Source organism: Mustela nivalis (genome assembly GCF_964662115.1).
Source record: "Mustela nivalis genome assembly, chromosome: 12".
Lineage (NCBI taxonomy): Eukaryota > Metazoa > Chordata > Mammalia > Carnivora > Mustelidae > Mustela > Mustela nivalis.
In genome coordinates, this window is record NC_139031.1 from 15,920,035 (window position 1) to 15,939,684 (window position 19,650).

The window sequence follows — 19,650 nt, forward strand, 5'->3', positions numbered from 1 at the left end:
TAAGCAAAACTGATCCTGGGTGAAATAGGCAATTTAGACCCAAATTGATAGATTTAAGATAGATTTAAGACAATAACCCCTTCAACCTCGGCCGCAACAACTCTTGATAGACACATCACCAAATGCAAGGGAAACAAAAGTAAAAATGAACTATAGGGACTTCATCAAGATAAAAGCAAACGCTGGATGTCCATTGATAGATGAATGGGTAAAGAATATGTAATATATATATATACACACACACATATACATACATATATACATATATATATTTAGCTAATTGAATTTAAATTAAAAAAAGGAATATGAAGCAAGATGGGATTGGGAGGGAGACAAACCATAAGTGACTCTTAATCTCACAAAACAAACTGAGGGTTGCTGGGGGGAGGGGGTTTGGGAGAAGGGGGTGGGATTATGGACATTGGGGAGGGTATGTGCTTTGGTGAGTGCTGTGAAGTGTGTAAACCTGGTGATTCACAGACCTGTACCCCTGGGGATAAAAATATATGTTTATAAAAAATAAAAAGTTAAAAAAAATAAAAAAGGAATAATGTGGTCAGTCTGAAAGGAGATATGTCATAATTGTAAACTACACAGGATATTTTTTTAAAAAATATTTTTTATTATGTTCAATGAGCCAACACATAGTATATCGTTATTTTTTGATGTAGTGTTCAACAATTCATTAGTTTTGTATAACACCCAGTGCTCATCACCACACCAACCCTTCTTAATATCCGTCATCCTGTTACCCCATCTCCCCAACCCCCTCCCTTCCATAACCCTCCCTCAGTTTGGTTCCCAGAGTCCAGTCTCTCATGGTTTGTCTTCCTCTCTGATTTCTTCCCATTCAGTTTTCCCTCCCTTCCCCTGTGGTCCTCCATGCTATTCGTTATGTTCCACATACAAGTAAAATCATATGATACTTGTCTTTCTCTGCTTGACTTATTTCACGTAGCTTAATCCCCTCCAGTCCCATCCATGTAGATGTAAATGGTGGATAGTCATCCTTTCTGATGACTGAGTAATATTCCACTGTATATATGAACCACATCTTCTTTATCCGTTCATCTGTTGAAGGGCATCTCAGCTTCTTCCACAGTTTGGCTATTTTGGACAATGCTGCTATGAGCATTGGGGTACATGTGCCACTTCTTTTACTACACATCTGTATCTTTGGGGTAAATAACTAGTAGTGCAATTGCTGGGTCATAGTATAGCTCTATTTTTAACATCTTGGGGAACCTCCATACTGTTTTCCAGAGTGGCTGTACCAGCTTGCATTCCCATGAATGCAAAAAAGGGTTCCCCTTTCTCCACATCCTTGCCAACACTTGTTTCCTGTCTTGTTAATTTTTGCTATTCTAACTGGTGTAAAGTGGTATCTCAATGTGATTTTGATTTGAATTTCCCTGATAGCTAATGGTGATGAACATTTTTTCATGTGTCTGTTAGCCATTTGTGTGTCTTTGGAGAAGTATCTGTTCATGTCTTTTGCCCATTTATTGACTGGGTTGTTTATTGGGTGTTGAGTTTTAGAAGTTCTTTATAAATCTTGGATACCTGCCCTTTATCCATAATGTCATTTGCAAATATCTTCTCCCACTCCATGAGTTGTCTCTTTGTTTTGTTGACTGTTTCCTTTGCTCTACACAGGATACTTCCAAAGCTTACTATAAATAAAAAAAGTTGGTTCATATTAAAATTCAAGAAGCAACGAAAAAAGGTGAGAGAACTGGAGAAAACTCTTGAAAATTTAATGTCTCATTAATAATGTTAACGTTGTTTATATAGTAAAATTGTTTTACATATTAAAATGATTTTTGTTAGATGAGGATAAATACAATATTTAAATTCTTTTCACTTGTTTCATTTTAGTTTTTTTTTTTTTAATATAAGTACTTGAAAACCTGAAATTACATACGTGGCTTGCGTTATATTTCTATTGGATATTGCTAAAACAGTTTCAGAAACAGAGGATGAAGAGAGAAAAAGGGACCAGAGATTACCAAGAAAGTCAGAGGATATTTCCCAGAGCTCATGAATGACAATGTTCACATTGAAAGAGGCTTCCTAGTGCTGAGAAAAATAGACTCACGGCAAGACATATACTTTTGAAATTTCAAAACCCCAAGAATGAAAACAAACTATTAAAAGCTTTTTAAAAAAATGATCTAATATAACTTAAAAAAATAAAAAAAGCAGCCTGACATCAGACTTATCATCATCATTACTATATGTTAAATATAATTTGTTTGAGCATGCTTTGGCTTTAGAAATATATATGGAGTTAAACTGTCGATCAAATATAACATTATAGTAAGACATTTTTAGTAAACAAGGACACAAAAATTTACCCCCAAAATTATCAAAAATCTACTTGAAGGAAATTCAGTGGAATTTTTTAAAAGAGGAAATATTTAAAAGGGAACAACATGGGATAGAAGAAATAGTAGGAAATAAATAATGATATAGATCAAAAGAGTATGAGCTGCAAGATTTAAACCCCTGTATGTGTACTGCCCACCCCAAACTCTGGCCAAAAAAAAAAGAAAAAAAAAATTCAGAATGTCTGCCGATGAGACTTAGATATCAGTATTTTTCAAAATTCTCAAGGCCACTGCCGAATGCAACTAAGTTTGAGAATCACTGATGATTCTAAATAAATTCAAAAGGAATATAAAGGTAATCCATTTGAAAAATGAATCTTCAAAATTCACTTTTGAGCAGTCAGCTGTACCTAATGATTTAATATTACAACCACATTACATTGGTTCTGCTGTGTGTAATATTTTATCATCATGAAAATTCTTTATCTTTTCTAATGGGCAGTCAGAAGATGCCATATAAACTTGATAGATTAAAAAGAAAAGAGACCAAGGTAAACAAGTGGGAAAAATGTCCCAGAGAATAATTATGAATTGGGGGGAAATTGTAATTTTTAAAAGGCTCCAATTAGTTTTTCAGCTGATTTTGAAAAGTTGGTTCATCTCAAAAATCAAGAAGCAATGAAAAAAGTCCAGAGAACCCAAGAAAACTCTTGAAAATTTAAAACATGAGTAGTAAACAACAACAACAACAACAAACCCTGTGAGTGGTAAAGAAAAATAAATACATGTTTTAGAATAATGAGAAAATCAGGGCCACATGGGTGGCTCAGTGGGTTAAAGCCTTTGCCTTCGGCTCAGGTCATGATCCCAGGGTCCTAGGATCGAGCCCTGAATCAGGCTCTCTGCTCAGCAGGGAGCCTGCTTCCTCCTCTCTCTGCCTGCCTCTCTGCCTGTTTGTGATCTCTGTCTGTCAAATAAATAAATAAAATCTTTAAAAAAAAAAAAGAATATTGAGAAAATCATCCATAATATGAAAACAAAAACACAGAGGAGCGCCTGGGTGGCTCAGTGGGTTAAGCCTCTGCCTACAGTTCATGTCATGATCTCAGGATCCTGGGATCGAATCCCACAACAGGCTTTCTGCTTGGTGGGGAGCCTGCTTCCTCCTCTCTCTCTCTCTCTCTATCTGCCTGCCTCTCTGCCTACTTGTGATCTCTCTCTGTCAAATAAATAAATAAAATATTAAAAAAAACAAAACACAGAAATAGAAAAGACAAAAGGTAAAAGCCAGAAAATTAAACTAGGAGAACACCTGCCTAAAAGGGAAAAGAGAAAAATGCCACCAATATTATTAAAGGACAAATAACTGAAATTTTCTCAGAGTTTCCAGATTGAAAAGGCCATCCACACAAATAAAGGAAGACCTAGCTCTAGGAATATTATTGCAATATTTCATAACATCCCAGATAAAGAAAGATCCTAAAACCACAGGGAGAAAAACAGAAAGAAACAACAGTCCAAAAAGAAATAATCAAACTGATGGCATACTTGCCATCAGTCACCCTAAATTCAAGAAAACAATACAGCAATGCCTTTGAAGTTCTTTCAATAAATGAAAATAATTTTCACCAAGAATTCCATATTCTACCAAATTATCAGTCAATGGTCATCGTGGGCTAAAAGTAATTTCAGATACATAAGAACTTGAAAAATTTCTCTCTCACACACTCTTCCTTATGAAGTTGGCTAACAAACCAAGGAGCAACCTAAGAAATAAGAAATGCAATAAATAGTATTTTCACAGGTCTTATAATGTCAGTGCTGTTGAATTTAGTTTTTAGAAATTCTAGTATCAATCCAGAGACAAATCACATACTCTAAAAGGACTTCATGATAACTATATAACATAATATAAATAACATCAACTTTAGGAGCATTAAAACAAAAGTAGAAATGGCCAAAATTATGAGGTAGGACTGCAGAACAAGTAAAAGAAGGGTGGAGGCACTAATTTCCTTATCTTCTAAAGCGAAGTATCAAAAGTAGTGGTATTTATTTGCCAATAAAATGGTAACTGTGTCCCAGTCACCTGTAGTAGTCTCTTTAGTTTTTCCCAAATAAGACACAAGGAAAGGATATCCTGTAACATGGAGAGGTGGGGTGAGATAAACAGAAAACAAAACAAAACAAAACAAAACAACTGAGCAAGTGTCATTAATATGTGAAGCAAAACAGTAATGTCAACTGTACGGATTAAACATCTCATGCCTCCATGCCCAAATTTACCTTTAACAATGATGGTGCACCAGTATTTGGTTGTTCTGAAAAATGTTAATGCCACCAGTTTATTTTAGTCTGTGAAATTTCCCCCAACTTCTAAATTAAAATAAGTTCCCAAACTGAAGATATTATCCAACCAAAACTATTCATGCAATTCAATTAGAGTCATAATTGTATTCTATGAGAAGAGATGTGTGTTTTTTGAGCTTCCTTTATCTCATCCAAATCAGTGTTATGTCTTGTTGATCTGTACTATACAATAGGAATGAAAGTCTTCTACAAAGAGATTCCTCCTCAAAACATATCATCTCAAAACATAACTAATAGGATTTGTATAATATGTTTTGAGTGGTAACACAGTAGAAATTAAATCTGTTTTATAATACTTTTATTGACATAGAGTGTCTCTCTTTGCCTTATTTTTTTTTTTTACTTCTACATTGTCTGATTAGTAATATGGACACCTTTCTTGTTTATATTATTGACCTTTCCTGTCAGTTCTTTCTCTATATTTGTGTTATGTATCTTGAAAGTGTCTCGTGTTGATATTAATACAATTCCAAAAAAAGTAGGTTCTACCATTTAATATTTTGTCATAATAGTTATACTTGCCTAAATTTTACACTTAAAATTTTATATTCCTTTAATTTTTCCTTTGTCATCTACCTTGTGTTATAGTCTAGGTTTTATATACTTCAATTCCTCAGTGATTAGAAATTTTGATTTCATTTTTAAAATAAAAAACTTAAAAATTGTCAATTCCCAACTTAAGGACTGTCAAATGTGTGCTTGAGCTTCCCATAATTTTGTGGGATGACAAAGAAGATGCATTCTAATTTTGTTTCTTGCTTTGTGGAACTGTATTTCAAATAAGTGCAATTTTTCCCAAATACTCAAGTGGCTGTTCCTTGTTAGCTACAAAAATTCTTACTACCAACCCTATACCATTCATCTGTCTTTAAATTTCATGGTTATCCAACTATACAAGAATTTTTACTTTAAAGAAATTTAATTAACTGTAGTTCTTCTTGACCATATATGGTATATCTCTTGAACAAGTCTTTTGTTGAGGTCTCTCTCATTTGCTGATAGCTCCTTCATCTACATAAGGTTTCTAAGGATAGGCTACCCCATTGTGTATGGTTCCCAACTGCTTATTTATGTTCACACATGCCCTATTTTGTTCCAGGAATTGCTTTTTCTAACTAAGTGCAGGAATAGCATCTCCCATGAAGTATAAATAGTATACAAGGTACAAAGAAAAAACATGAATGAAAGTTCAGAAGACAAATCATAAATTTCTACCAAGCAGCTGCTCAGTATTGGGTTTCCCTTAAGTCAAGTGTATACAGTATTTTGTTGACTAAACTGATAATAAGATGAACTTAATGAACTAATTGTGATTTCTGCATAAAAGCTGATCCATGTATAACAAACAGTGGCCATCACCCCAAATTTCCAAATATAATTGAATATCCTTTTCTTTTACTTATCATTGTTTGTTTAATGAGAAGTTAGAAGAGAATATGGTAGAGACTGTTAATCTAACTCCGTCATATCTCGGATGGGCTGAGGCTCTTCTTTAAGTATAGCCTGATGTATATACAATATTTAATTATCTTGGGACATGGAGTGGGACACTAGCTTGGTGAAATCCATAGTAGCATAGGAGCAGAGGAAATACTCATCTAAAAATAAAACTGGAAAGAGGACAACAAAGAAGAGACTTAGGAAAAAAATATGTAAATAAATCAGAGAAATGGCAAATTCCTAAAAACTGTCACTGAAGGATAGAGGTTTACTTTCCTTTCAACAGTCCTTGATGGACATTGAGGGTGTTCTAGACCTGAAATGCATCATCATTACAGTAAGTGTCAGTGGTTGGAAAAGTAAAGGATATTGGATAACTCATTGACCTCATTAATCACTTAACAAGTGCCAACTATTAGCCAAAAAGTAGATATAGTAAGCCTCTGGAGTCTTGGAGTTGCTGAAATTACAAGCATTCAAATAAAATAATCTGATGTAAAAACTGTTGCTAAAGGTAGCCATAAAAACAACTAATTGTAATTAGGACACCTTAGCAGATTCCAAACCTCACAGTTTATGTACATTTGAAGATGAAAGCTATATCAAAGGGCTTTGTAGGCAGAGGCCATTAAGATCTAGATGCTTAGAGGTGGCATGTCAATATTTGATCTTTCAGTTAAGGTCAATACTCTCATCCATTTAATGGAAAATTCTTTGATCAGCAATTCCTTTTGAAAAGATTTTGAAAGCAGAGTTTTTCAAACCACCTATTTAGTGAGAATAACATAATAATAATAAGGACAGCTGACCCTACCTTGTCCAGCTTAGTGATGCTAAGCCCAAGATCTGGAATTCAGAATCATTTCTGGCAATTTTTCAGAAATAGGTGACACTCCACTTGTTCAAAAAAAAATCTTTGATGGTTACGGTAATGGCATCTGGTAGTATGGGAAGGCAGGAAGAGAAATACAACCCATTTAGTGAAATTAGCTGCACCAAGCATGGCTACTGAGATGGTGAAAGATGCTTTCAGATTGCTTTCAAATCCTAGCAGAAGCTGCTTCTAGATCCTCTATATTGTTGTGTTCCTTTTTGGAAAAAGGTGTCCAACAACTTTTTTAAGAATTATATTCTGTAAAAGAAGTCATGTTGATGAAAATGAATTGGTGAGAACACAGTAATCACTGCTCTCACAGAACAGTAACGAATCTCAACATAACTGTAGTTGAGATAAACAATGAGGTCTTGTTTTACGCTCATGGGTACTAAGCACCTGGAGTAGAAGGACAGTAACTTTAGCTCCTGCCTGCCTCTGGCTGGGTCAGGCATTCTCCTCCTCTACTTCCATGTTACACTTCACGGATCTTCACCACTGCACTTACTGTGTTGTGATGTGCTGTCTTTATGCATCTTTCCCCTTCCCCTAATGCCACTAAACTGGATCTCCTTGTAAGTGGGGGCTGAGTCACAATCATCCTCTCAACACTCAGCACACCATCTAAGGCTATGCCTCAAATATAGTCTGTCTCTCATTCCATAAGTATCTGTTGAACTAGGACAGGAAATCATAATCTTGTGGTAAAGACAAAGCATGCAACAACAGTAACCATAATAGAAAAATAAGGCAGTGATTAGTGCCATAGTAAAGGTGAAGCTAAGTACAAACGACTCTTTAGAGTTTTTTCAAGCCCAGAAGTGTAGCTCTGTGCAAATAGATTTCAGAAAGATGTTACTGTATTTTCCAGACATGTCACTGAAATAGTTGGAGATATTCAGTACTATGACTTCTTACTGAATTTGGGGGGAAAAAAAACAGAAAAAAAAATTTTAAGTGAGATAAATGAAACATAAGAGGGGAAAATATTCTAACTTGTGAAAGCAGTAAGTGAAGTCACCATGTTGACATCCATCATGGCACAAAAATCCTTGGTGTATCCAATTGAGCTCATAAGTATGAATATTACAAAAATAATATATGTTGGGAGAGAAATATGCTACTATATTTTTATAACCCTAACTAACTTCCTTTTTTCCCCCATACAATACCAAATCTACTGGAATGAAGTCAGAAGACTTCTGTCTACTATTTCATGTATTTTGTCATCCTTTAAACCACAGAGAAGCAACGTTCACTTAGATTTCCCCAGGAATTATCTACTAGCATAATCCTTGAGTGAATTCTTCCCCTTAAACATCTGTCATAAAGACTGCAATCAAATGGAGATAGTGTATGTTAAAGCACTGAAGGAAGTTCAAAATATTATACAAATGTGTGATATTTTTATCATAATTTGAATGTATACTAGCCTCTCTGATTACATAATTTGGGCACTATTATAGACATGGAACACAGGGTCAACAACACATTAAACAAATGTCTAATCTCAAACTGTTAGTTTGGTTGGCTGGGATTTTACAGTATTATTATTATTTCTTAGCAGTAGACTTATTCCACAATCCAAGAAAAGTCCACAAGAGCAACCCCAAGTTTCATCTTTGAGTATGAAACCAAGTATTTAACCATAGTCCTCTTTCTTGGTTAATTAAAAACCTTTTCTTTGCTTTAGAGAGCAAAATATATATTCATTTGGCTCTGAAGGTGCCTCCTCTTGTTCCTTCAAGGAAGATACTCTGATCTCTTGACCCTTTAGAGACAATGGTCTCTGTTTACAACTTCTTCAATATTCTGTATATAAACATGACTCTGGGAGATCAGAAAGTAATGACATCATCAGAGATGAGCAGTCTTTGAAAAAGGGTAAGAATCCAAACAAAATGGGTACGGGCCAAAGAAAGGACAATATAAGGACCAATAAACAGAATATGTGTCATAGATAGAATCTATGAGGGCATAGAGATACTAAACACAACACACACACACACACTCCACTGGTCACTTTTGGGAGATACTAGAGAACTGCTTCATTATTTTATGACTGACATATAAAGGGAAGTGACTATCTACCCTACTTTTCTTATGAAATCTGTACAACATGGCAACACAATAGTTGAAGGAGAATGTTTCTTTTTATGTAAGTTCCAGCTAGTAAATGGAAATGAATGATATAATTAACATATGAACATCATACAACCTCTAATGGAATAATAGGTTTATGCAATGATTTTCAAGGGCTTCTAATGTCCCAGAAAGAGAGGCAACCAAACATCATATACCTCCTGATAGCTAAACACAGCCTAGCACCACCTATGAAGTAGTCTTGTGAAAGTAAACAAATAAATAGCAACAGGAATCTAAACGAATCCATACATCTCACTAATGAATTGTAGGAAATCCCAGAGAAACACAAAACATATTAAGTGACACCATGTGGATGCAGTCAAAAAATTCATATTGTGGGAAAAACTACAAGACCAATATATATATATATATATATATATATATATATATATATATCCCTTTAAAAACAACATACCAAAAAAGAAAACACAACACACACACACACACACACACACACACACACACAATGACAGAGATGAAGAAAGACTTAAGAGACAAGGAATATACAAACCAGTTGTCATACATATACTGATTCAAAGAAACAAAATGGGGGTGGGGGAGAGAAAGAAAGGAAGAGGGTGGAGGGAAAAGGTTATAAAGGATAATTCTAGAAATATGAACACTGCTTGAATATCTGATGATACTAAGGAAGTATTGATAATGCCTTTTAGTTATGACAATGACATGGTAGATTTGTTAGAATGAAGAGATATTATCATTTAAAATATATAATAAAATGTTTAGAAATAAAATATGATTTCTAAACTTGACTCAAAAACAATGCAGGTAGAGTAAGTAGAGGTACAGAGTAAACAAGATTGGTCAGGTATTAATAACAGTTGAATGCAAATGAATTGTCAAAGAATGATATATTGAATTTATTATCCTGTTCTTTTTGCTTTTGTATATATGTAAAAATATTCACAGTAAAACACGTTTTTAAAAAGTGTAAGACTGTAGTCAAGCGTCTGAGAAATAGACTGGGAAATCCTAAAAGCTTCATAGATCATGGCCCTTAGTGAAATATCCTACTTTGGACACACTGGTGAAAAACCAGAAGAAATCAACATCCTCTCCCCAAATGGCCATAAGAAACTAGAGAGTCAAGAGCCAAGTATTCCCTCTTGTCCTCTGGGAGCATTTCATGTTAATTTTTGATCCAAAGATATCTTTAATAAAATGGGATGGTTGATAAAATCTAAAAGGAAATTAACAGAAATCTAGGTAAGACAATTCACTTCTGTATAATTCTAAGTCAACATAATAGATTTTGGAAATAACATATGCAATAAGAGATAGTATATAATAGGCAGTAAACCCAAAAGAAGTCTACCAGAGAAGTCTACCAAAAAGAAAGTGAATATTGCAGTGAATTCATAGCAAAGTATCAATCGGGACAAGGTAACATGTCAGTACCAGTCTAATCTCTGTCAGAACACACCTCTGTATCATCCCCACTGAAGGTAGTTTACCACATTGGAAAGGTTCTAGAAAGAACCTTTCTAAACATCATATAACATATAACCTTTCCAAACATCTAAACCAAAAATGTTTAGAAAGTCTGAAAGACCTGCCATGTCAGAAAAGTTTGAAGTAAAAAATATGCTTATTTTAGCAGAGAGAGGCTTCGGTGGGGGTGGGGGCCTGATAGGTCCAGGCAGAGGACCTATTTCCATTGTCATAGAAAATGAGTGTCTCCTCCTTGTTAGGTCCAATGGGAAAGGATTACAGGCAGCCCAAAGCCAGAAACCATGGAAAATTTCTACTACAGGTTTGGTTGCCGAAAATATCAGAGGTCATCTCTCCCTGGAGGCATGCTCATATGCAGTGGACAACCTCTTTGTCTTGATGTCATAAAAGGAATGATATTCAAGTCCTTATGAAGAACTATATCATAATCATTCTGCTTATTTGGCTCCCTCCACCCCGTTTTAAATTGGCAGGTACTTCAGGGATTATTACCAACCTATTTGTATCCAAATCACAGCTTCTATTCTTTAAAATTAGCCACCTTTCCCTCCTCCTGCCTGATGTGTTCACTGTTGTCATGATGAGAGGCTTGGAGTATAACATTTGATCCCAGATAGGCGGTTGTTACCTAGTTTGAGCTCAGCAAGAGGAGATGGGTGATGAGAAAGGAAGAAGCTTCTATATATACACACCTAAGCATAAATGATGGGGAAGGGAAGAATCAAGATAAAGAACATGGCAAGTAAATTGTAGCCATTACTTTTAAAGTTTTTGAGTGGAAATAAAAGGCTTACATTGCAGTAGGTGTAAGTGGAAACTCTACTCTGGAGATTTAGGTTTCTAATTTACAGAAAAACATCAGGAACTTTGAGCCCTTGTGTATACTTTGTCTATGTCTTTTCCAGGATCCTGCATTATTCCTTGTCACTCCTTGACCTAAAGATGATGGGTGACTACTGTCAGTCCTCTAAACACAAAGGAATAAAATTAATGATACTGACTAACATTGACGTTATTCTGACAGGATGGATTTCCTGCCCTCAAAAGCCCTTTGAATGTTGTTTTGAAATGTGTAGCATCACAATTGAAGATTCTTTTTCCCTTTTCCCCCCAGTACACTAAACTAAGCAATTTGCTGAAATGATAGATACCACGAACTTTCTTCCCAAGCAGGATTCATTCTGTTTTTATATTACTCTAGATATTTGGCCAGATTTTACGAATGCATGACATGACTAAATCTAATAAAACCTAATGCACACTGGAGACAAAATATTAGACTTCTATTTGTGTAAAGTTATTTCTTTAATCATGTCATGCCATCACTAAAGCTAAACTAACCCAAAATGAATAATATAAACAATAATTGAGTTTTATAAATGTGTTTCAATTTCAGAGCAGAATTTAGTTTTATCTAGAGACATCAAAAACCAAGCTCTGGCTCTCCACTTTATTAGGTATGTAACGTTCATGTAGTTTCGGTTTCTCAGTAAGTAAAATAGACATTCAGAATGGGATGACCTTCTTGGTCCCTCCTAGTTTCAACAGTCTTTGAAAGTGAGTTGAAAAATTAGAGCTAAAATGCATCCTATATATTTTTAAAAAATGAGTAAAAAATGTCATAGAAACACAATATGTGGAAAGATATTAGATGAAAATGTACACAAAAGATAAGACCCTGCTTTGGGGGAGGGAGATGGAGAATAACTCACACATAATTTCTTTTTCTTCTGTTTATTTTTATTTGTCTTTTCTAATGGGGAAGGCACACACCTTTTCCAATATTTAAAAAGCAATATTTACTGCAGGCTACTACTTTATCTAAAAGTGTGATATATCAAATGTTGTCAGCACAGAAAATAAGGTTTGTTTCCCATGTGCTCCTTGTTTAAGATAATGTTCCAAGCAGAGCACCGCAGCTATACAGTGTTAAAGAATAAAGTTAACAATATTTGTAGTGTCATTGGGCTAGTTATGAATAGGAGAATCGGAGGCTCAAATGGATCAAACATGTCATTTAGGTATCACAATATTTTATGTTATAATTTAAGCATGTAACACTTAAGTTCCCATTCAAGATATTTAGCTGGATTAAAAATAATAAACCAGTAGGTTTGGCTTTTAATATATCTGTTTATACCCCACATACCACTGAAGCTTATCATGGGGGTTGGTTAAGCAGGATTTTGTTATTTCAAATATTTATTTGGAGTCTGAAAATTTATTTCTATGTCTATATCTGAGGTCCAGGACTCAGTTCCAAATTTGCCATTAAATAATGCACAATGCCCTCAAGATGAGTGAAGAGGTTGGTAATACATCTTATATTCACATTGCTTTAGTAGAAAGGAAAGGATGGTCAATTCTTCTGGCAGAGACGGCGATCATCAAAGAAGTAATAGAGGATGTGATGCTTGTACTGAATCCTGCCAGAGAATGACTATTTCAAGGCAATGACAGATTCAGAGTCAAATTTCACAAAGATGACTAGGACAAGCAGTATAGAAAAAGAATTGAGGGGCTGGGGAAAGAAAGAAAAAAAGAAAGAAAGAAAGAAAGAAAGAAAGAAAGAAAGAAAGAAAGAAAGAAAGAAAACATACAAACAAACATAAAATATTAAAAAATGAACCCGAGGCTCAATTTTATATTCCTCTCATGGTACTCATCTCTCAACTGAGAGATCATATCAGTTGTAAAATACATAATGAATATTTCCTTATATTTTGCCCAACTTCCAGGATCCATCCAGCAGACACAATCATTCCATGCTGGGACTGGTTCTCTTTCAGCATGAGCTTCCAAACTGTAGTATTAACAAAACTCATTGAGCAAAGATTTCCCATTCCTCTCTTTCCTTAGAATTCAGGAATGACTATAACACACGGAAAAGTGGAATATTCTGTTGTAATGAAGAGGATTCTAAAGATGAATCTGGGCAAACTTTCTATTTTACTCTCTGTGGTTGAGATAGAACATCCAATGTAGGAATGTAGAGATAGGGAATGTTCTGGACTGTCTGAAGGAACATAGGTCATGAAAAGCGTAATCATGGAATCACTCAGAAGAAGAAAAGTAGTAAGGGAAAACACATCAAATTCATGAAACATATGCTTTCAGAGAATACAAATGAAGGCCAAGAATAAGGGGGAAAAAAAGGAAAGAACAATGACAGCAAGTAGACCAGATAAATTAATGTTACATTTTGAGGTGAGTCTGCTCATGCTAAAGACTGGCAGTAAAGATAGGATTCTGAGGGCTCCAATTTGTGGCATGAGGGCAAGAAGACACCTGAGCCTATTTGAATGCATCTAGGACCCCTGCAGAAATAGTTTAGTAATAAAAGCCCTGGAATTAGTAGAAATAACAGAAGTGGGATCACATCAGGAGAAAAGATCCAGAAAGCTGCTGGAGAAGTTGGTGCATAACAATAGGAAAGACATTAACAAGACTTGGAATGGGATGGTGGGGGAGGGGGAATTAGCAGCCGGACCATTGTGATCACAAAAAAGGGCCAGTCTCATCTGCATATTTGATAGAAAAAAAAAAGTAGCACCATATGCTAGGGTTTGGGGATAACTGAGGACTCCCTACATGAACTTGGACAAATTCATTTTACCTTGTTTGCTTCTGCACCAAACAAGGAAAATAATTATATCTTCTACAGCAGGGCTGTTGCGTTACCTCAGTTAGAACGAGGGAAGGCATTGAGACCATAGATGAAAAGCTCTCTCACAGCCCAACTTATAAGTCAGGAAGAGGATGTGTGGTCCCCCAGCTGCAGCCATTAAACAAACCCTGTTCCCAGCACAGAGCTGAGGTCACGGGCTGAACTGGGTACACAGAGAAGGACTTTGGCAGCAGCCAGAGCTGCATGAATCAAAGTTGTGAAACAAAACGACCATCAGCTGCATTCAAGCCCCATTGTGGAAGAGAATCAATATTTGACAAACATTTTGCAGAGGACACAAATTAGAGAAGAAAAACACTTAAAAATATTTCACAGGAGCCCAACAGCAAGAAATAATATATGCAAGGAAATGGTCTTAAGCATCTCTGATGGTATTTCTGGGCACAAAAGCTGGCAAGCTCATGCTCCGTAAATGAGAATGTGAAGCAGGCTGTGAGAGGGCTCTGATATTTATGACAGATCCTGCATTATCTATATCAAATACTCCATCACAGTGAGAGGCTAACTATATCCAACAAGCAGTCCAGGCAAAGCCCTGTGTTTGCTGATGCTTATTCAATAAAGAGGTATGATACGTAATTCTAATCAGTATGAAGCAACTGCATGTAGGCATTCAATGACTCTGTCATGGGCTGAATGTACAGCAGGAATAAATATGTCTTGGTAATTCACTGAAGAATAAAAATAACTTCCACTTTGGTATGTCATTCAGACGCTATGACACATGTTATTCCTTTTTTTTTTTTTTTTTTAAAGATTTGTTTATTTATTCAAGAGAGAGAAACAGAGTGCATGCATTCGTGAGCAGGGGAGGGGCAGAGAGAGAGAGAGAGAATCCACAAGCAACTGCCCGCTGGGTACAGAGCCTAATTTGGGGCTTGACTTCTCATCCCTTAAATCATGACCAGGACACCTGTGTGGCTCAGTCAGTTGAGCGTCTGCCTTCGGCTCATGTCATGATCCTGGGGTCCCTGGATTGAGTCCCACATTGGGCTCCTCCCTCAGTGGGGAGCCTGCTTCTCCCTTTCCCTCTCCTCTACCCCTTGTGCTCATACTCTCTCTCTGACAAATAAATAAATACATAAACTCTATCAAAAAAGGGAATTTATTAAAAAAAAAAATCAAGAATCTGACGCTTAACCAAGGAGCCACCCAGGCATCCCAGATACATTTTATTCTTAAATTAGGGGTCAGCCAACTTGTTGTGAAAAGGACCAGAGAGTCAATATTTTAGCTTACATACCATATAATCTCTTTCTTATCTGCTCAACCCTATAGTTTTTGTATAAAAACAACCACAGACAACATGTTAACAAATGCATTTGACTGTGGCCCAATTAAACTTTATGGCCACAAACAAATGACAGGTTTAACTTGGCTCGCTGTAGTTTGCTGACACCAGTACTATTGTGTAAGCCTAACTATCCCCAGGGCCGCAACATGTCAAGTGAATATCAACACTTAATAGCTTTAATAGCTTTGTCCTCTGTTTCATTGCCTGCCCCACACTCTCCAGATTACTCATCCTGTCACTTGATAGATCCCCTGTTTTAACTCTGCATAGTTAATATGGATGTGAACTTGTTATTTTCCTATTTATTTCCTATTTCCTGTACCTTCTCCCCAATCTCCAAGAATATATAAACATAACAAAAGCAAAGACCTTGAAATGATCCTCAGTCCCTGGAACAGTATCTGGCACTCAGCAGAACTAGTAAATGATGTTGGTTTATATCATATACTAAGATATTGAGGGGTTTTCCTCTTATCTCAGACTTTTAGCTAGCTAATAGGCAACTGAAATGCCCATATTCTAAAGAGACATCAGCATATGTAACCTCATATGATTTATTGCAATGTGGATGAAACTCATCCCTTTACTACACACACCCTAGAGAGAGAAAAGACTGGATATTCAATGGGAAGTCAAAGAATCAAGGAACCATAGGCTTGGGGGTGGGGGAGTATGTCTACCATATTTCTGTCCTACCTTCCTCCAAACAAAGTAAAAGTGGCTCCAAGAGATCTACCCTTCAAGATAATGGGAGGTCTGGAAGAAAAGAGGACGGATGCCTCGTTCCCCAACCGGATTATTACTGAGCTTCCGAAACTCACAGGCCTAAGCCCATGTATTGTGAGAACTGTACATTTGATACTGAAACTTGGGGACAAAGAATGTCATAGAGACTAATTCCTATGTCTAGCCCAGAGTATTCTGGAAGAGGATGTTCTTGAGCAACCTGATGGCAAAGCAAGAAAAGAGGGATTTGATGTGCACTTCTGGTAGTTGGAAGAACCAAATGAATGAGACCAGGCTCAGGATGTCTTAAACACACCCCCTGAAAATGCTGTTTGGTGAGAGTGAGCCATGAGAGGACAGAGACTAGACTTTTGCTTGATTTTCATCCAACTTTGCTTTGCTCAGGCAGGACCTGAGTGGGATAGACAACTATACCCAGTCAGAGATCATATCCTCCATGTCAGAAAACCACTGAAAAGAGAGAACTTTAAAAAGGGCTGACCACAGGGGGCACCTAGGTGGCTCAGTGGGTTAAGCCGCTGCCTTCGGCTCAGGTCATGATCTCAGGGTCCTGGGATCGAGTCCTGCATCGGGCTCCCTGCTCAGCAGGGAGCCTGCTTCCCTCTCTCTCTCTGCCTGCCTCTCTGTCTATTGTGATCTCTCTCTGTCAAATAAATAAATAAATAAATAAAATTTAAAAAAAAAAAAAGGGCTGACCACAGAATCCCAAAATATATACTTAGGAGATAGGCACTTTTTGTGTGCCTTGTTAACAGATAGGTACACAAAACCCCAGCCAGGTAATAGCTTACCTCCTTTTACTACCACTCATCTGTCCTCTTAACCCAACATAATCTTGAGGGCTGGACCATTGGAGGAAAAGTGAAACATAAGAAAAGTTAAGGGGACAGATTGTACCCTTTCCTATGCATCCCTAGGGCCCCAAAACGGTGAGAAGTAGAAAGTGCAATCAGATTTTCAGACTCTACTTTTAAATCATATAGAATTAGATTTTGGTATCTGAAAGAGAGTTTTGAAATGACCAAAATGAAATTCTTCTAATAACCAAAATGATTAGGAAACCATGGAATCTTTAATGAAATGTCATCAAATGACATGAAAATGAGATCTACAGAATATTTAAATATAGTGATTGCAGAAAAAAAAAAATGAAACCAACAGCACATTAAAAAGATTATCCACCATGACCAGGTGGGATTCATCCCTGGGCTACAAGGATGGTTCAACATTTGCAAGTCAAGCAATGTGATAGAACAAATTAATAAGAGAAGAGAGAAGAACCACATGGTCCTCTCAATTGATGCAGAAAAGGCATTTGACAAAATCCAGCATCCGTTCCTGATTAAAAGGCTTCAAAGTATAGGGATAGAGGGAACATTTCTGAACTTCATAAAATCTATCTATGAAAGACCCACAGCAAATATCATCCTCAATGGGAAAAAGCTTGTAGTCTTCCTGTTGAGATCAGGAACAAGACAAGGATGCCCACTCTCACCACTCTTGTTCAACATAGTATTAAAAGTCCTAGCAACAGCAATCAGACAACAAAGAGAAATAAAAGGTATCCAAATTGGCAATGAAAAAATCAATGTCTTTCTCTTCGCAGATGACATGATTCTTCATATAGAAAACCCAAAAGACTCCACCTCCAAACTACTAGAACGCATACAGCAATTCAGCAATGTGGCAGGATACAAAGTCAATGTACAGAAATCAGTGGCTTTCTTATACACTAACAATGAAAATACAGAAAGGGAAATTAGAGAATCAATTCCATTTACTATAGCACCAAGAACCATAAGATACCTGGGAATAAACCTAACCAAAGAGGTAAAGGAACTGTACTCGAGGAACTACAGAACACTCATAAAAGAAATTGAAGAAGACACAAAAAGATGGAAGACCATTCCATGCTCTTGGATCGGAAGAATAAACATTGTTAAAATGTCTATACTGCCTAGAGCAATCTATACTTTTAATGCCATTCTGATCAAAATTCCACTGGTATTTTTCAAAGAGCTGGAACAAATAATCCTAAAATTTGTATGAAATCAGAAGAGTCCCCGATTCACTAAGGAAATGTTAAAAAACAAAAATAAAACTGGGGGCATCACGTTACCTGATTTCAAGCTTTATTACAAAGCTGTGGTCACCAAGATAGCATGGTACTGGCATAAAAACAGACACATAGACCAGTGGAACAGAGTAGAGAGCCCAAGTATGGACCCTCAACTCTATGGTCAAATAATCTTTGACAAAACAGGAGAAAATATACAATGGAAAAAAAGACAGTCTCTTCAATAAATGGTGCTGGGTAAACTGGACAGCTGTATGTAGAAGAATGAAACTCGACAACTCTCTTACACCATACACAAAGATAAACTCAAAATGGATAAAAGCCCTCAACGTGAGACAGGAATCCATCAGAATCCTAGAGGAGAACATAGGCAGTAACCTCTTAGATATCAGCCACAGCAACTTCTTTCAAGATATGTCTCCAGGGGCGCCTGGGTGGCTCAGTGGGTTAAGCCGCTGCCTACGGCTCAGGTCATGATCTACCAGGAGTCCTGGGATCGAGTCCCGCATCGGGCTCTCTGCTCAGCGGGGAGCCTGCTTCCTCCTCTCTCTCTGCCTGCCTCTCTGCCTACTTGTGATCTCTCTCTCTGTCAAATAAATAAATAAATACATCTTTAAAAAAAAAAAAAAAAAAAAAAAAAAAAAAAAAAAAAGATATGTCTCCAAAGGCAAAGGAAACAAAAGTAAAAATGAACTTTTGGGACTTCATCAAGATCAAAAGCTTCTGCACAGCAAAGGAAATAGTCAACAAAACAAAGAGGCAACCCACAGAATGAGAGAAGATATTTGCAAATGACAGTACAGAAAAAAGGTTGATATCCAGGATCTATAAAGAACTCCTCAAACTCAACACACACAACAAAAACAGATAAACATATAAAAAAATGGGCAGACGATATGAACAGACACTTCCCCCAATGAAGACATACGAATGGCTATCAGACACATGAAAAAATGTTCATCATCACTAGCCATCAGGGAGATTCAAATTAAAACCACATTGAGATACCACCTTACACCAGTTAGAATGGCCAAAATTAGCAAGACAGGAAACAACATTTGTTGGAGAGGATGTGGAGAAAGGGGAACCCTCTTACACTGTTGGTGGGAATGCAAGTTGGTGCATCCATTTTTGGAAAACAGTGTGGAGATTCCTCAAGAAATTAAAAAAATAGAGCTTCCCTATGATCCTGCAATTGCACTACTTGGTATTTAC

The 19,650-nt window shown here is 36.5% G+C and overlaps 1 long non-coding RNA gene across 1 annotated transcript in view; it reads right to left on the reverse strand.

The window, feature by feature from the left end:
- Positions 1-678: 678 nt before the first annotated feature.
- The window catches only part of LOC309845043, a 36,954-nt gene continuing 17,982 nt past the window's right edge, over positions 679-19,650 (reverse strand). Inside the window, exon 3 of the long non-coding RNA XR_014300997.1 lies at positions 679-1,673. This is a non-coding gene — a long non-coding RNA (uncharacterized lncRNA). The remainder of the gene's footprint in view (positions 1,674-19,650) is intronic.